The sequence below is a fragment of the Thermobia domestica genome, chromosome 18 (genome assembly GCF_964235325.1).
Source record: "Thermobia domestica chromosome 18, izTheDome1.hap1.1, whole genome shotgun sequence".
Classification (NCBI taxonomy): Eukaryota; Metazoa; Arthropoda; class Insecta; order Zygentoma; family Lepismatidae; genus Thermobia; species Thermobia domestica.
Window position 1 is genome coordinate 30,383,456 of NC_137471.1, and position 15,343 is coordinate 30,398,798.

The 15,343-nt window shown below is 38.5% G+C and overlaps 1 long non-coding RNA gene across 1 annotated transcript in view; it reads left to right on the plus strand.

The window, feature by feature from the left end:
• Positions 1 to 15,343, plus strand: part of LOC145675548 (uncharacterized) — a 377,258-nt gene that overhangs the window by 141,565 nt on the left and 220,350 nt on the right. The window contains exon 2 of the long non-coding RNA XR_014129150.1: positions 9,980 to 10,088. This is a non-coding gene — a long non-coding RNA (uncharacterized LOC145675548). The remainder of the gene's footprint in view (positions 1 to 9,979; positions 10,089 to 15,343) is intronic.

Consider the following 15,343-nt stretch of genomic DNA (forward strand, 5'->3'; position numbering starts at 1 on the left):
TCTGTCTGTCTGTTTGTCTGTTATTTGCGATTTTTTTTTTCAATTTTGAACCCTGCATTCGATATAGCATCAAAAACTATGAGAGAAAGAGATTAAATTTTTCGCGTCACTCTTACTGTTCCCGAGATATTGGCCAAAAATGGCCGATTTCCAGAGATTTAAGGAGCCTTATCTCGGGAACTGTAAGTCATAAAGAGATCATATTGGTGTTGATCAATACCTAAGAGGATGGTGAACATTTTGGTACTAAATGGTAGCCGGTGATCACTGGGGACAATGATGAAGTTTGCGACATTGCTTAAATCATGTAATTGAGAGAACTTGTAATTACATGTACTAAAACCTATTACTACAAACGAAAAGAAGAAGAACAACCATTTTAAATATATTCCACAAATACGCCATTTTTCAGCAGTGTTGCAAACTTCAGCAATGTTTATCATATCTCCGGAACGGTTTGAGATATCAAAATACTGTAAACTGCAAAATAATTTACACTCCATTACAAACTACACAAGTAACTATTAATGATACTTATTTAAACATTTTTCAAAATAAATCCTTTCCAAAAAATATCAAATTTTCAGGCGCTGGTAACTTCGTTCTTATTCATTCGAAACAAGTCATACTATGACCATGGTATCCAACGCTAAGACACTTTCGATGTGCATTTTCCTGTCCATCTCCGTTATTTTGTTTATGTGATAGAGGCTTCTGAAATTTGAATGTTTGTGATACTATAACATCCTTAGTTTGCAACACTGAATAATAAATATGGTATTTTATGTTTTTATTTGGCATGTTGATTTGAAATATGTAATAATGTGACGTAGAGCCATTTGAAACAATATAACTTTGTATTTGGATGGCAACACTCTTCATTGGGTGGTGTTGCTTAATACGTAAAACAATGTCTCCCTCCTTATAGTTACTTCATGCAAAGTTTTGTTTTTTTTCCCTCTTTTGGTTTCTCCGTTATCACGGATGGTCAAGATAAATTGTCCACCCTGTATATATATGAGAAGTATTATACAAAGCGTTCATCTTTGTCCTATGTCAATAGCTCACTCTCTAAAAATCCGCTTCTACCACCACACCACAGGATTTTCCTTCTGTCATCAGGCAATTTAAGCGTAAGGAGACGGAGCAGAACAAAGGAGAAGTTTACCAAGAAGCGACGTTGATGTGACGAAGGCGGTTTTCCAAGGAGACAAGGAAGAAAGACCCTCTTCCCCATCACGTATATTTTTTTGTTCTTCCTTAGTCTAAAAGACATAAGGTAGTATGGAGCATATTAAGCAACGGGGTAAAGTGTACTAGACTTGAGGGGGAGTAGAGGAAGGTCTTGAAGAAAGTATAGACATGAAAGGATGTTGGTTTGCGGGCGGTAGGAGGAAAAGGAAGGGGAAAAGTGTGCCTATATGGTCTTAAGGAGGCGTCTTAAGGACGTCCACTTTGATCTACTGTAGCCATTTTCTGTTACTCCACCCGCCCATTATTTCCTCTTTAAAGGAAGTATGATACGATAGTGGTGTCCCGGGAGCGGGGTCTGCGGAGGAGAGAATATAAGGGCTCCTGTACAAAGAGGTTGTAAGCTTAATTAAAAGGCGGCTGAGGTCCGCTACAGTTTCCTCTGATTACAAGCTGCCGGAAGGAGGTTGATAGCAGAGAAGAGGATTCCGTTAAAAGAAAAAGAAGAGGAAGAAAGGCAAAAGAGGATGCGTAGAAGAAGAAGATGATGATGAAGGATTAAAACTGGATGGTTTTTGGACGCTTGAGAAGACGACCAGGTGAAAACCGTTAACTCACGTTGCATACTAAAGTACTTTCGACTAGGTTGCCTGTAAGATTTCTAAGTCTCGGTGAAACCAGCAACAAGCACGGATCAAGAAGATAGATATAAGCGATTTATAGGCATAATATGGATATATTATATCATCTCTAGATCATACGATGGGAGAGGGAAGGTGATCGAATTTTCGCACTAAACTGAAAATGGCAGCATTTTATTAGGTTTTTTCCCCGTAATAGAACCATGATTTTTTTTTTCATATATTTACCTCTATCTAAAGTAAAGTCTTGATAAATCTAGTTTGGATCGGGCTATGCCTATCTCAGGATATACACAATAACATTTTCTTTCTAAATCAAAAACTTTCCATCCAGTATAGTACATAGTATAAATAAGCCACAGTAGCTACATTTTCAATCACATTATTTTAACATTATACATTCGACTGCTGCTGATTTGAGTTGGTAGGAACAACATCGTTTTCATGGCTTTAATCGAGATTTCCCAGGGACCACTGTGGCTCAGTGGTAGAGTGTTCACCTCTGGTGCCTGGGGTACTCGGTTCGATCCCAGCTCGTGTCAAGTGCGCTTTGTGATGCACAAACACCGTGTGCGTTGGTATTCTTGGGGTATCCCGTTTCCAAGGGCGCCGAGGGGACCCGTGTCCCCCAAAGATGATGTAGGCCCCCTCGTTGTATTTGTAAATTTACAATATTTGCTATAATTTGAAAGCAATTTGTCTTAAAATCCTCATATATGCTTTCTGCATCTGAATGGTTCCCCCAAATTTAAAGAGATATCGGCGCCCTTGCCCGTTTCCTCCCATTTCCTTTATTCCATCATTTCATTCATGTCTCATGCTCACCGTCTCCTTTATCCTGACCGTTATAACAGTGGGACACAACACTTAAAGATTTAATTTCGTTTCATTTTTCATAATTGTGGGACATAAAACAATATACATTATTTCATGTTTAACTAAGTGCAGCATATAGGCTATAGACCTATTGAAAGACACAAATTACATTATTACATTTATAATTAAGCTGGCACATCAAGTACGTTGGCCCGTAGACACATAGAATGTATTTAAAACCTGTGCATTGTGGGTAACGCCTGAGATCTAGTAACCCTATTGTTTTGTTTATTAAGAGGCCTAAACACGGCGAAATTAAAATACCGCTAATTTTACAGTAATTATGTGATATCTTCAAATAGATAAAAGATAATCGAAATGCGGAACAAGAGCGCGCTAGAAAATATTATTTTACATGAGATAGCTACCGTTATCATGAGTCTCCTAGTAGCTTTCCGTTTGCAGCCAATTAGAAACGCGAAAATAAATGTCGATTCTCTAAATGGCTTCAAATCGAAAGCAGATAAATGACTCGCGATAACGGTACCTCATGTAAAATAATATTGTCTAGCGAGCTCTTGTTCCACTTTTCGATTATCTTTTTTTATCTATTTGAAGATATCACATAATTACTGTAAAATTAGCGGTATTTTAATTTCGCCGTGATGATGCCTCTTAAAGCTATTATTTAACTCCCTTATAATACATTTTGTTCGATAAATTAGAAAAAATGATATTGGTGTTACTTGAACACAGAAAATGTGGTTTCCATTGGTCAGGAATATTGTAGGTAAACTTAAAAAGAACGAAGAATAATAGTTTCAATTCTAAACAGCCTTCATGTAAATGGTTTTCGTAATCGAATAAAGAGAAAAGCCTGAAGGATCAACTATATCTTTTTTTTAAGAAAAGAAAAAGAAGAAAAAACTTGTTTGTAATGGTAGTTTGAAGACTGGGCAACCAAACAGACGGTTTGTGTCGGAAGTAAAAACGTTGTTTGTATATATATATATATATATATATATATATATATATATACTATTTATTGGAAAGAAGTCATCTGTCATTCTGGGTACCTGTCAATAAAACACAAGAGCGAAAGACGTGTCAATATACATATATGCATACAGCGTTTGTGGAGAACCACACGCTTTTGGACAAGTCCCCACAGAATACTACACTTGACTACTCGAAATGTCTAAATAACAAATGAGAAACGGCACTCCCTCTTTGAAAAAAAGAAAGTTCTTTTAACGCCTGTACTTGGCTAGGTATGTATGCAGGAATTATGTTCCTAAATGAAAAAAAAACGTGTATTTCTTAGAACGTAGCAGACGTTTTCATTCTCCTTTCTCAACTACCATGAGAAGCTATTACATGTTATTATTTAACAGTTCAACTTGTCCAACTAAGTATACAAAGGTAGAAGTTTAGACTGACCATTGCTTGTTTGCTCTTATATATTATTCTGTTTTTATGGTTAAGTCACTCTTATAGCACACAAATATACACTGACCAGCCAAAACATTACGACCTATCTAATGTCTGGCATGTCTACGTTTGCCTCGCAAGACAGCAAAATTACTCTTTTAATAGGAGGAATGATCCCTTGGTAGATGGCTGGAGACATGGCGCACTTCACCTGCAGACCTAAATAATTTAATTCCTGTAAATTACGAAATGAGTTCGGATCTGATATTCAATGAGTTTCCAAAGAGTTAAGATCGGGTGAGTTTGGGGTCCATTGTAGCAATTGAAATTCATCACTTTAGATCTCGAACCACTACAGCACAATGTTGCCCTCGTGACGAGGGGTGTTGTCCTGCTGAAAAATGCCATTGCTAGCTGGTAATATTGCCGACTTGAATGGGTTTACATGATCAACAATGACCTGCCGATATCTAGGAGCCCTCTTGAAGCTCTCCACATACACTGCTGGGCACATGAAGAACTATGTGAAGGTTACCCAAATCATAATTGAGCAATCACTGGCTTGTCTCGGGCAGCTATTTCCCAGGTAGATGACGAATTCTGATGCGACTGTAGATGTGATGAAGGCGGCCATATCGTGATTCGTCGTACAATGTAATGTTGTACTATTGCTTGGCGGTTCAGTGATGATGGGTACGTACTCATTCCAGTTGTAATCCACGATGCCGTGTTGTTAATTGATATAAGTGTGGGACGTCAGGTGTGAAAGCCCGTATCTCATAGTGTACGGTGAACTGTGTGCTAAGACACAATTGTGCTTTTTCTACTGTTAATTTTCTCAACTTGTGGCCTTCTAATGCCCTATCCACAACTTGTGCTCTACTCTGTGCCCTATCCACAACTTGTGCTCTATCCCGTGCCCTATTCACAACGTGTGTCCTATTCTGTGCCCTACCCACAATTTGTGTTGTATAATGTGCCCTATCTACAACTTGTGCCCCATTCTGTGCCCTATCCACAACTTGTGACCCATCCTTTGCCCCATCCGTAACTTGTGCCCCATCCTGTGCTTTATCCGCAACTTTTGCCCCATCCTGTGCTTCATCCGCAACTTTTGGTTTATCGTGTGCCCTATCCACGACTTGTGCCCTATCCTATGCTCTATCCATAAATTGTACTCTATCCTGTGCTCTATCTGCAGCTTGTGTTCTACCCACAACTTGTGCCCTATCCTGAGCCCTATCCACAATTTATGTCCTATTCTGTGCCTATCCACAATTTATGTCCTATCCTGTGGCCTAAGCACGGCAGCTCGCGAACACCCGACAAGTCGGGCTGTTCCCGAGACCCTCGCTTCCAGCTCTCTGACCATCACAATCTGACCGATGTATACTCACCGATGTAAACTCGGATATATCGCCAGCTTTCCCTATTCTTAGAATAAGCATAAGACTGGCTAATTAAGTGAGATCAATATTTACCGTCTGGTAAGCAGTTCTGTTGTGCCCCGCAAGTTTTTACGATGGCTCAACGATTTCCTTCAGAAAGTAGCAGTTTGTCATAATGGTTTAGCTGGTCAGTGTATATGTTGACCTTTTTTATGTAATGAGTCTATATGTTTCCGTGTTATTTACTCTGTTCACTCTTGTTACATCTTGTCTCGCGTTTGATTCAAGGTGGAAGTAGGCTTTCCTTCAGAAACTTTTGTAAAGAGCCCGAAAACAAAATTTGAGGGTATTGGACACTAATTACCAAAGAACGAACCCTACACAAGAGTGACATATACTCGCAAATCAATTTATGTTAGCTCTGGAACAGGGAACCCGGCTGGCCAATTCGGACGTTGGTAGGATGAAGCAAATCCTCTCTGGAAGTATACTTGGAACGTACACTGAACGAAAGCATTTTACGTAACACTTTTTTTTTAATATATCGCAGGTACCATGGACGCATCAGCATGGAATTTGAACAATCTGAGGCGGGCAGGGGTGGGTGTTAGCATGCCTCTTCTGGACATCTAGGCGATCTAGAATTTGAGTTGGTCTCTGCCAGACTGTGGTCATTCCGTGGGATTCGATAATTTGAGATCTTGACTTCTAGTGGAAGATGAGCATGCCTCATTACGCTCGAGCGCCAATACTACAGATTCTGGAAGGCGCCGAAATGCTAGAACAGTCGGTATAATGGTAGACATTGAGGGTCCCCAAAGCATTGTATAGAACACTAGAGTCGGTCGAGCTTAGTTTGCTTTACCCATTTCCTTCTCTGAAGGTTTAGAATATTATATGGACAAATACTATAAAATCCTTGTAATCAAGGACCAGCCATAAGTTTTCAAGTATTTCTTTTCAGGTAGGGTACATGTCCATCCCATTGCTTGTCTATCTCTGTTGCAAAACAAGAATTCAAAAATTATATTTTGTTTACAAGTTATTGTGCGAAGTAACTGGCGGACGGATAACAGCACAGTCTTCTTGAGTTTTAGTGCCTGATGCTAATAAAAATCCGTGAACAAGATTGGATGGATTATACCTAGTCTCCTGAATTCTGAGATGAATGCACACATGCCTTTGGGTCGGCTTGCTTTGGCCCAGAACCACAGACCTTCGAGTTTTTAATGTATATGTGCTCATGAATACCATTGATGAAGTGCTGAGTCCTACCTATTCTATAGTGAAAGAAGTTATCGTAATAAATACACCGTTTCATAATAAATTATCAAGGATTGTAGTAGTCCAACCAGAAGTTGAATGATGTATGGCTCTGTTTGTTTAAATGTGCAATCTCAACTTCTCCGCATTGAAAACAACCTATATATCAACAACTTCTGCATCAAGAAAGACTAGACTTTGAAATAATAACTTTTTAACTGACTTTTTTTTTTTTAAAAAAAAAAAAGTTCTCAATTCATTCCGTTTATACATATATATATGTTCTGGGTATGTTTATGCATAACTTATTTATAGGTGGACTGATTTTGATGATTCCTATTTTCTTTGAAGGAGTTTAGCTTTCTAGTGGTTTAATATAAATTTATTTAGGATTTGATAGTAAATTTATTTGGTATTAGACTATTAAACACCTAAAAAAAAAGCTAGGTTAATTATTGCAAGGTAATATGCTTATAGGCAACCATAGATTCTTTAGCGTGATCTTGGTTGCATAACACCACAGGGGGTTACCGCGAAGCCTCTGAACACTTTCATGGTACATTATACTGTCTTTGTTGCTTGTTATAACATTTTAAACTGGTAGGTTACGTATGTGAAGTCGATTAACATGAAAAAGATCTTACCTTGAGAGAACTTCGACACCATATTTTAGCAGGATAATGAACAGCAACATTATCACGGAATATACAAGCCGTAGTTGAGAAATAACAGGTATCTCTGCTTTCCTGGCCTGCACGGTTGCCTGATATGAATTCCAACGGACATGCAGGAAATATCGTTGATCTGCACCATGCTCGTCACTACCCTTTAGCAGACAGTGTTATCTTGTGAAGTCGCACACACGAAACATGTCAGGCGATTCGTCTGGAACACATCCAACACCTATTGATTTGAGGTCAGGGTGTTATCGATTTGTTCTGTAAAGTTATGTAGCAAATTTGTGGTGCCAATTCTATTCCACTCTCATGTCATTCGTGTGGTTGCAATTTTTTAGAAACAGCTGCGTATATAGAATTTCAGTTCGTAGCATACTTGCTTTTTAGCTCCCGACATAAGCATGCGGAAGCTTATAGTTTCATTCTAGTTAAGTGTGTACGTATATATATAAGTATTAACGTATATAAGTACGTATTAACGTATTTGCAATGTTTTCGGAATTACAACAAACAAAATACACACTTATTTAATCACAAAACTTTCTTATGAAAACAATTGCAAGTATCGCATATGCACAGACTTGAAAACTAGCCAATCAAATAGTTTCAAATAAACTGAAACAGTGTTGGCAAATCATTACGAATAAACTTCAATCCAGTGGTACATTTTACATTAAAAAAAAATATCAAACTTATATTTTTCTAATTTGTTAACATGGTTAATATACGTTACAATTTTTAAATAATATATGTAGGTTAGAATTGTTCAATAATATAATTAACTCCCAGAACATTTGGGGTTCAAATGTATTCTAGATCTCTCCAACCTTATTTCCAAATTTCAATGCTCTTCGTGTACTGGACGTCGTCAGAAATTACAAAAGAAAAATCTCTTCTAGTTCTTTACCAGTAGGTAACGTGCCCATAATAGCGGCTACGTTCCCTCGTTGAATGACCATGCTAATGCGTTGAATTAGGAAAGATTTAGCTCGAGTGTCTCCTGATTTAATGGATATACGCTTGCCAATTTCGTTAATAAATTTTGCGCATTTTGTGCCCTCTTGATCCCAGGATCCACTAGATTCAATTACTATTGCAATAAACAAATACTTATCTAGGAGATTAACGTATTTGTTTCTTCTTTCTTTTGCTCTCCGTGCAGCGATAAGTCCTGCTTTGGTCAATGAAAATTGTAGATTGGAGGGTGCATAAGTGTCTGAGCAAGTGAAATCCCAAATCAACGACTTTTCTTGCTTCCAGGCCACTAAGGTCATACCATCCGGCCTTTTTCCGCCTGAACGGCTGCACCCAATTGGTTCTGTCACTGCTGGCACCCCTGCAGATGCTAAGGCTCTCAAAATGATGTCATTCACATTCGAATGGCGTGAATGTCTGCCGGCACTGCTTTTGCATGACAGACCGTGTAAACCTCTTTTTATCTACGAGAGCATTGCAGCTTGGGCAGTGGTGTTGCTTGCATATATTTGCTCTTAGTCGAAGGGCGACGGATACTCGGAAGCTTTCGTTGTCTAGGTGTAGGCCGAGAGAAGATGAAGGTAGAGCTTGAAGCTATGCTCCGTTTTCAGGGGACATGACAGCAAGTAATATGGCCTTATCTGCGATGTTATTAGAAGTCTGCAATAATGAATTCGGTCTGCAGTAGTTCACAATAGGCTCGTCCCAGACCGACTGATTATTTCGACTTTCTGGAGCCGGGGGTCTGACCCAACTAAATTTGACCATCTGGCTGTCCTGCACATCCGGGTTAGTGACTTCATCTTCTCTCTGAAGCAGGGTTCCAATCAATTGTTTTGAACTATAGAAAGAGGCCAGAAAAGACGGGATAGCCAAATTTATATATATTTTTCCGTAACTTCTTTCCGAACCTGAACCAAATTTAATGGAAAAGTAGCCCATCGTCCAGGAAATAAAGATCACTATATTTGACGGCCTAGCTCGCCTCAGCAAAATAGACTGTGTTCCACAGTATTGCACCCCGGGAGCTTCTTGGATCGGTTCATTTCAATTTGTTTTTCTTGGAAGATCTTCCACTTCTGGAAGAAACTACCAACCTGGCCTTTAGAAAGTAGCTTTGGAAAGAATGTAGCAATGACCTGACTTCCACTACATGGAATTTAGAATTATGGTGTATTTTAAAGTCTGAGGTGTATAAGATGAGCGTCTCCGAGAGAAATTGTTCATTCCAACAAAATGGCTACAACAAACATTACGGAGTATTTACAGAACTATATTGAGAATAACGATGTTCCTTCGTTTTTATTAAAGTACCATGCTGTTCGGAAAGTTCTACAAGTAGTTTTCAAACTGAAAGTTGCAAGCTACGAGTAAAAACGAGCATAATACACAACTAAGGCAGATCTTCGAATATACCCCTTCTGAAATCGAACTTTAAGTCCGCTTTATAAGGAAAAGTACGCATACTAGACCAAGAAAAGGGACATGAAGTTAGTGAGGTTTATAAATGGGGCTGCTGAACTACTACAAACTTCATAGATACCATATATTGTGTTTATGTCTACTTGTGTAACACACTTTTCTTGTTCTTCCACAGCAACATGTCGAGCAGAAGAACGCGTCAGAGCCAGTCGCCGCCACCGGAGCTGGCAGTGCGACAACGTAAGGTCATGGAGTCAGTGCCTGAGCCTTCGACATCCAGAAAGGTGAGTACAATATAAAGTTTTATTATTGTCATTTATTTATACTCATTTATTCACTCTGAGGATAACGAAAGTCACCATTAGAATCACCAATCACCATTAAAGCGATATAGAAAATGGTGCTACTTCATTCTTCACATTGTGTATTCTTAATGTCAAAATATTGACAAACGGTCATCAGATTCGGATTTGCGTATCTCCAATTTACCCGATCATCTTTCTCGATCTTTCTGCTTTTTTTAATGTTAGGAGATTATTAGTGGCGTAACCAGGAATTTCTTTCAAGAGTAGGCTTCGGTTGTATCTCGAATACGGAGAGACCTGTTCGAGAAAGGTTACCGATTCGCAGTCATCAGCCTTAAATTATTTTACCGTTTTTTCAATTACGTGTCCTGTCTATCAGTGGCGTACTCAGAAGTCTTTTTGAGGGTTCGGAGGAGGATACTACGGGTGAATGTCAAGAATAAAAAAAAAGTCTTTCGGAAGAAAATTCGAAATCAATATCTTGCTCGCACTTCATAGTTTTTAATGCCATATCCTGTACATAATGTAAAGGAATCTGTGTGTTTGTACTGGTGCCCACATTAAAGACTGACAGTGATTGAACTATTATTATTAATCGATTGATTTTGCATATATAATATTTTTCAGCGAACAATGATGTCGGCTGCCTAATTTTGTCTGTGCTGTTTGTGTTTATTGCAATTTAGTGCATTTCAGGAAAGGACAGAGACTTTTGGAATATTATAATGTGTTGTTATTATTTCGTAAGAAACGAGCAACATGTGGACTGATTCTATGAAGAACAGTAACTGACTGCTCAGTGTTTAGCTGAATCAGCACTCTGTAAATGTAATATGTTTTTATGTAATTGTTTTTGCTTTTTGTAATAAATGTATGAGAGACTCTTTCCTGACTCCTCCCACTACCTTACACCACACCTCCCGTGACGTCTGGGACTCACTTCTTAGCTCACCTGTAATAGTCGCCGAGCCCTGGCCCGGACTATAAATAGGACCGGAGACTTCCGGTTTAGGAGGTTGGTGCTGAAGCTGGATTGCGATCTGGCGAATGACTGTTGCATCTGACCAGTGGACGAGAATTCGATACACAAGAAGGAACCACGACAACGCTTCGAGACCAGCTGACGATTATAGCCTTTGAGAAAGTAGGGAGCCGAGCCTTTGGACACCGGTGTTGATCATCGAGGAGTGACTGCTTCTCGCCCAGACGTCATAACGAAGGTATTACCATCACTCTCTTAAACTCCTTCCCGAATGTTCATAATATCAGCTTTACTCTATGGCCACCCAATCTGGACCATCGCCGCCCCATCGAACAAACGTCACTTACAAGTTGTCCAAAATCAAGCTGCAAGAATGATTACTGGTCATGATCGTTATACAAGAATTCAGCAACTACATGAAGACCTCGATCTACCATTCCTGGAAGAAGTCATCAATATCCAATCCAGAGAATTTTCGCGCCAATGCTGAAACCCAATGCTGCATGATCTTGGACATCTAGATCCGCCACATCAAATCCATCCAATGCCCAAGGCTCCATAAAAAATACTACATGTTCTAGCGACGGTTTCTGAACATTTATAACAACAAGCACAAATAAAGCACAGGATGAATACCTAATTCACATAAGAGTCAGGCGATAATTATCTCGAAACTCTATAGCAAAATAAAAACTGTCAAATACTGACTGACTAACTGACTGACAGTCTCTCTTTCCCAGAAAATTATCTTGTTATTTCCTTACTGGATAACCATCCTTTTACTTCAGAGGACAGCCGTCCGATCCTAATACCTGTCGTCTTGAGCTAGATTCCCCACTTATTTCTTCTGACGGCTTGTGTGTAGAAGGAATCTTTGCCGATTTTTCCTCCCTCTTACACACCCTCTTCATGGTGGAGATGCTCGGTAACGATCCCAGTACCTCTCGCAATAAACCTCGCATAGACTCGGCAAAAAGATGACTCGTTGCATAAGTAGTGAATTACTCATAGACCCAAGAGAAAAATAGCGAATCGGCCTCCACTCTGGTAAAACCATCCGTCTGTTGCAAGAGATACCCAATAACTGGTCTCGATCGGAGTACGTCTGCTACACTCCCGCAAGAGATCCAGCCTAGACTTGGCACCGAAGTGCTTGCTCAATACAACATCTATTGGTCAATTAAGAAACAGAAAATCATGCACAAAGTAAGAGAAAGACGAAAAACACTAAAAAAAAACAAATAAGAAACTAAAAAACACTAGAAACATGCATTAAAAGAACTAGCAAAGCTAGAAAAGCACATCTCCAGCCAGATTATTATTATTATTATTATTATTATTATTATTATTATTATTATTATTATTATTATTATTATTATTATTATTATTATTATTATTATTATTTGCGGGTGGGAGTGGCAGCTTTTCGAGAAATTAAATTAACGGAAGAGTATAACAACAAAGAATCTTTTAGTCAGACATTAGACACTGAACTACTTCGCATAGCAGACTCCAAAATTCCTTTGCCACGGAATCCGATTGTTGGTTAAGGGGGCAGACTACTAAAAATGATACAAAGGCCAACCAATTTTCTTTTGCCCGTTTTTCGTACGTGAAAAAGAATAAGATAATGCCATTCTACACCCAAAAATACAAATCGGAAGAATTCTCAGTGTTGCCATCCATAGAAATTACAGTGTGGCCACAATATGAATTACCCAAAAATCCAGGTTAAGGCAGCGACTAGAAAAATGAACCCAACGGTAATTTATGACTTATTATATTGTCTTGGTTCCTGGTTAACTAATTTTTAAGTAATATTTGTATTTATTTTGTAACAAACAGTACAAAATAAATAGTTTTGTTATATACAGTACAAAATAAGTACAAATATTATTTATTTTGTAACAAACTGTACAAAATAAATAATTTTGTAATAAATAGTAAAAAATAAATACAAATATTATTTAAAAAGTATAGTTAACAAGGAACCAAGACAACATGATAAGTCATCAATCAACGGTTGTCAATTCTAAGAAATTCTGGGGCTCGTTGTAACTCACTCGAAGCTGAATCTAGGGATGGTTTCTTTTATCAGCCGTCAAGGTCAATCATGCCTAACTTCGCCCATAAATCAGATTTCACAGTACCTTCAGGAAAGGGCGGATCCAGGAGGAGGAGGTGATCGCCCCCCAGAATAGGAAACTTTCTTATATTATATATAAATAAAACCCATCCTAGAGTTTGGAGCTCTCAAAAGTAGCTCTAAATAGCAGCATTACAAACCCCCCAGAGGGCCGTCCTGATTCCGCCCCTGCCTTCAGTTAAGAATGAGTGAAAACGAAGACGTTTAACTGTTGAACCCGATTTTCTTGGCCTTTCACGACTCTTCAGGAAAAAGCTTAGTTTTGTCCAAAAAAATACTGTATGTTTATAAATATTACTAATGGATTAAAATAATTTGTTTTTAAGCATTTAAACTTCTATGCAGTAAAGAAAGTTGTTAATGACTTTTCCTTGAACTATCACCTACCTTTCTTTGCAAATTTGTTTTTAAAATTTCATTAACTTTGAAGGCAATTCGCTATTGAAAGATGTTGATGGATTTAAATAATATTTAAACATTATTTTCTATGGTTCTAATACATAAGAATTTGAGCTATCACATTCGGAAAGAGGGCTAATTTACAAATGTTAAAAACGGTGCCGAATTTACACATAAGCTAAACAAGCTATATCTTAGGGCCTCACTATCCTAGGGGGGGGGGGGCAAAATTTAAAGAAACGACTGGTTGTAATGTGATTTCCAAATAATAAGATAAAGCAAATAAGATAAAACTCACACGTAGAACAAGAGCGTTCTGTATTGTTAGTATTAGGTTCTTATGAAGCAAGTAATGTGGCCCTGTTTCCTAACTTGCTTGCAATGGGACCTCTGTTGCCTAGCCCCGCTTATAATAGGGACCTCGTTCCTCAGTCCTGCTTGTAATGGGGCTCTGTTTTCTAACCTGCTTGCAATGGGACCTCTGTTGCCCAACCTCGCTTATAATGGCACCCTCGTTCCCCAGTCCTGCTTGTAATGGGGCCCTGTTTCCCAACTTGCTTGCAATGGGACCTCTGTTGCCTAGTCCCGCTTATAATGGGGACCTCGTTCCCCAGTCCTGCTTGTAATGGGGCCCTGTTTCCCAACTCGCTTGCAATGGGACCTCTGTTTTCCAGTCCCGCTTATAATTGGGCCCTCGTTTCCCAGTCCTGCTTGTAAGGGGACTTCTGTTTCCCAGTTCCGCTTGTAATGGGGACCACATTTCCGTGCCATTACACTTAGCTATTATAATAAGTCTTCGCAGTATAAGAGATATGGTATCTTGTGCTTGTATGTGGATAGAACTGTAGTTCTACTCATTCGCGTACTCTTTGAAATTCGACAAAAAATTGAGTCTGGCAACAGTGGATGCATAAGAATAAGACGTATAACGACAAACTGGCGAAATAATAGTAAAATATAAAGGAATTACAGCCCTACGCGGTAATACTTTTTATATCGCGAAATTGTAGATATTTCGTTGCACGTAAGTGTGAAAAGTAATGTGCAGAAGTATTTTCATAACATTCAGAATCACTAGCCTTGGCACTGATTTTCATAGTGATCGATAGAGAGCCAATAATGGATCACTAAAGGAAAGAATAGGAGCTGGAATCATAGTGATTTGATCCATTCGTTCTAAGGATATAAGCAGTGCGTTTGTATATATTAAGAGTATTTTATGTATTGTTATGTTCAGAACTACCCAAGTGAATTTATCTTGTGCAAGTTAGAATGCAGTAGTCTGAATGCATTAGGCTATCGGCACTAGTTACTACATACACTGTTAAAAATGGTTTCTTAAATTCAAGAAATAATCCTCATGTTTCAGAACATCCGTTTCTTACCTGTGCACCGCATAATATGTTCTTAAAAGTGGGTTTTCGATTTTCTCAACTCATTTTGAGAAACAATGGCTCTGATGTGAGGAATTATGTCTCATTTCTGAAGGTGCAAATGCTTTCTCAAATTTGTGAAAAAATGTATTTTTTTTCTTAAAATTGAGAAAGTACCATTTGAGGAAATGAAACATATAACCCCAATTTTAAGAAATACATTTCTCAAAAAAAAAAAAAAAAAAAGAGTAATCCCTTTCGTAAAAGCTAGAAACGGATGAGTTGAGTTGATTTTAGTTTAGCGTGCCTTTCAGCAGCGAGGCTATATAAGACG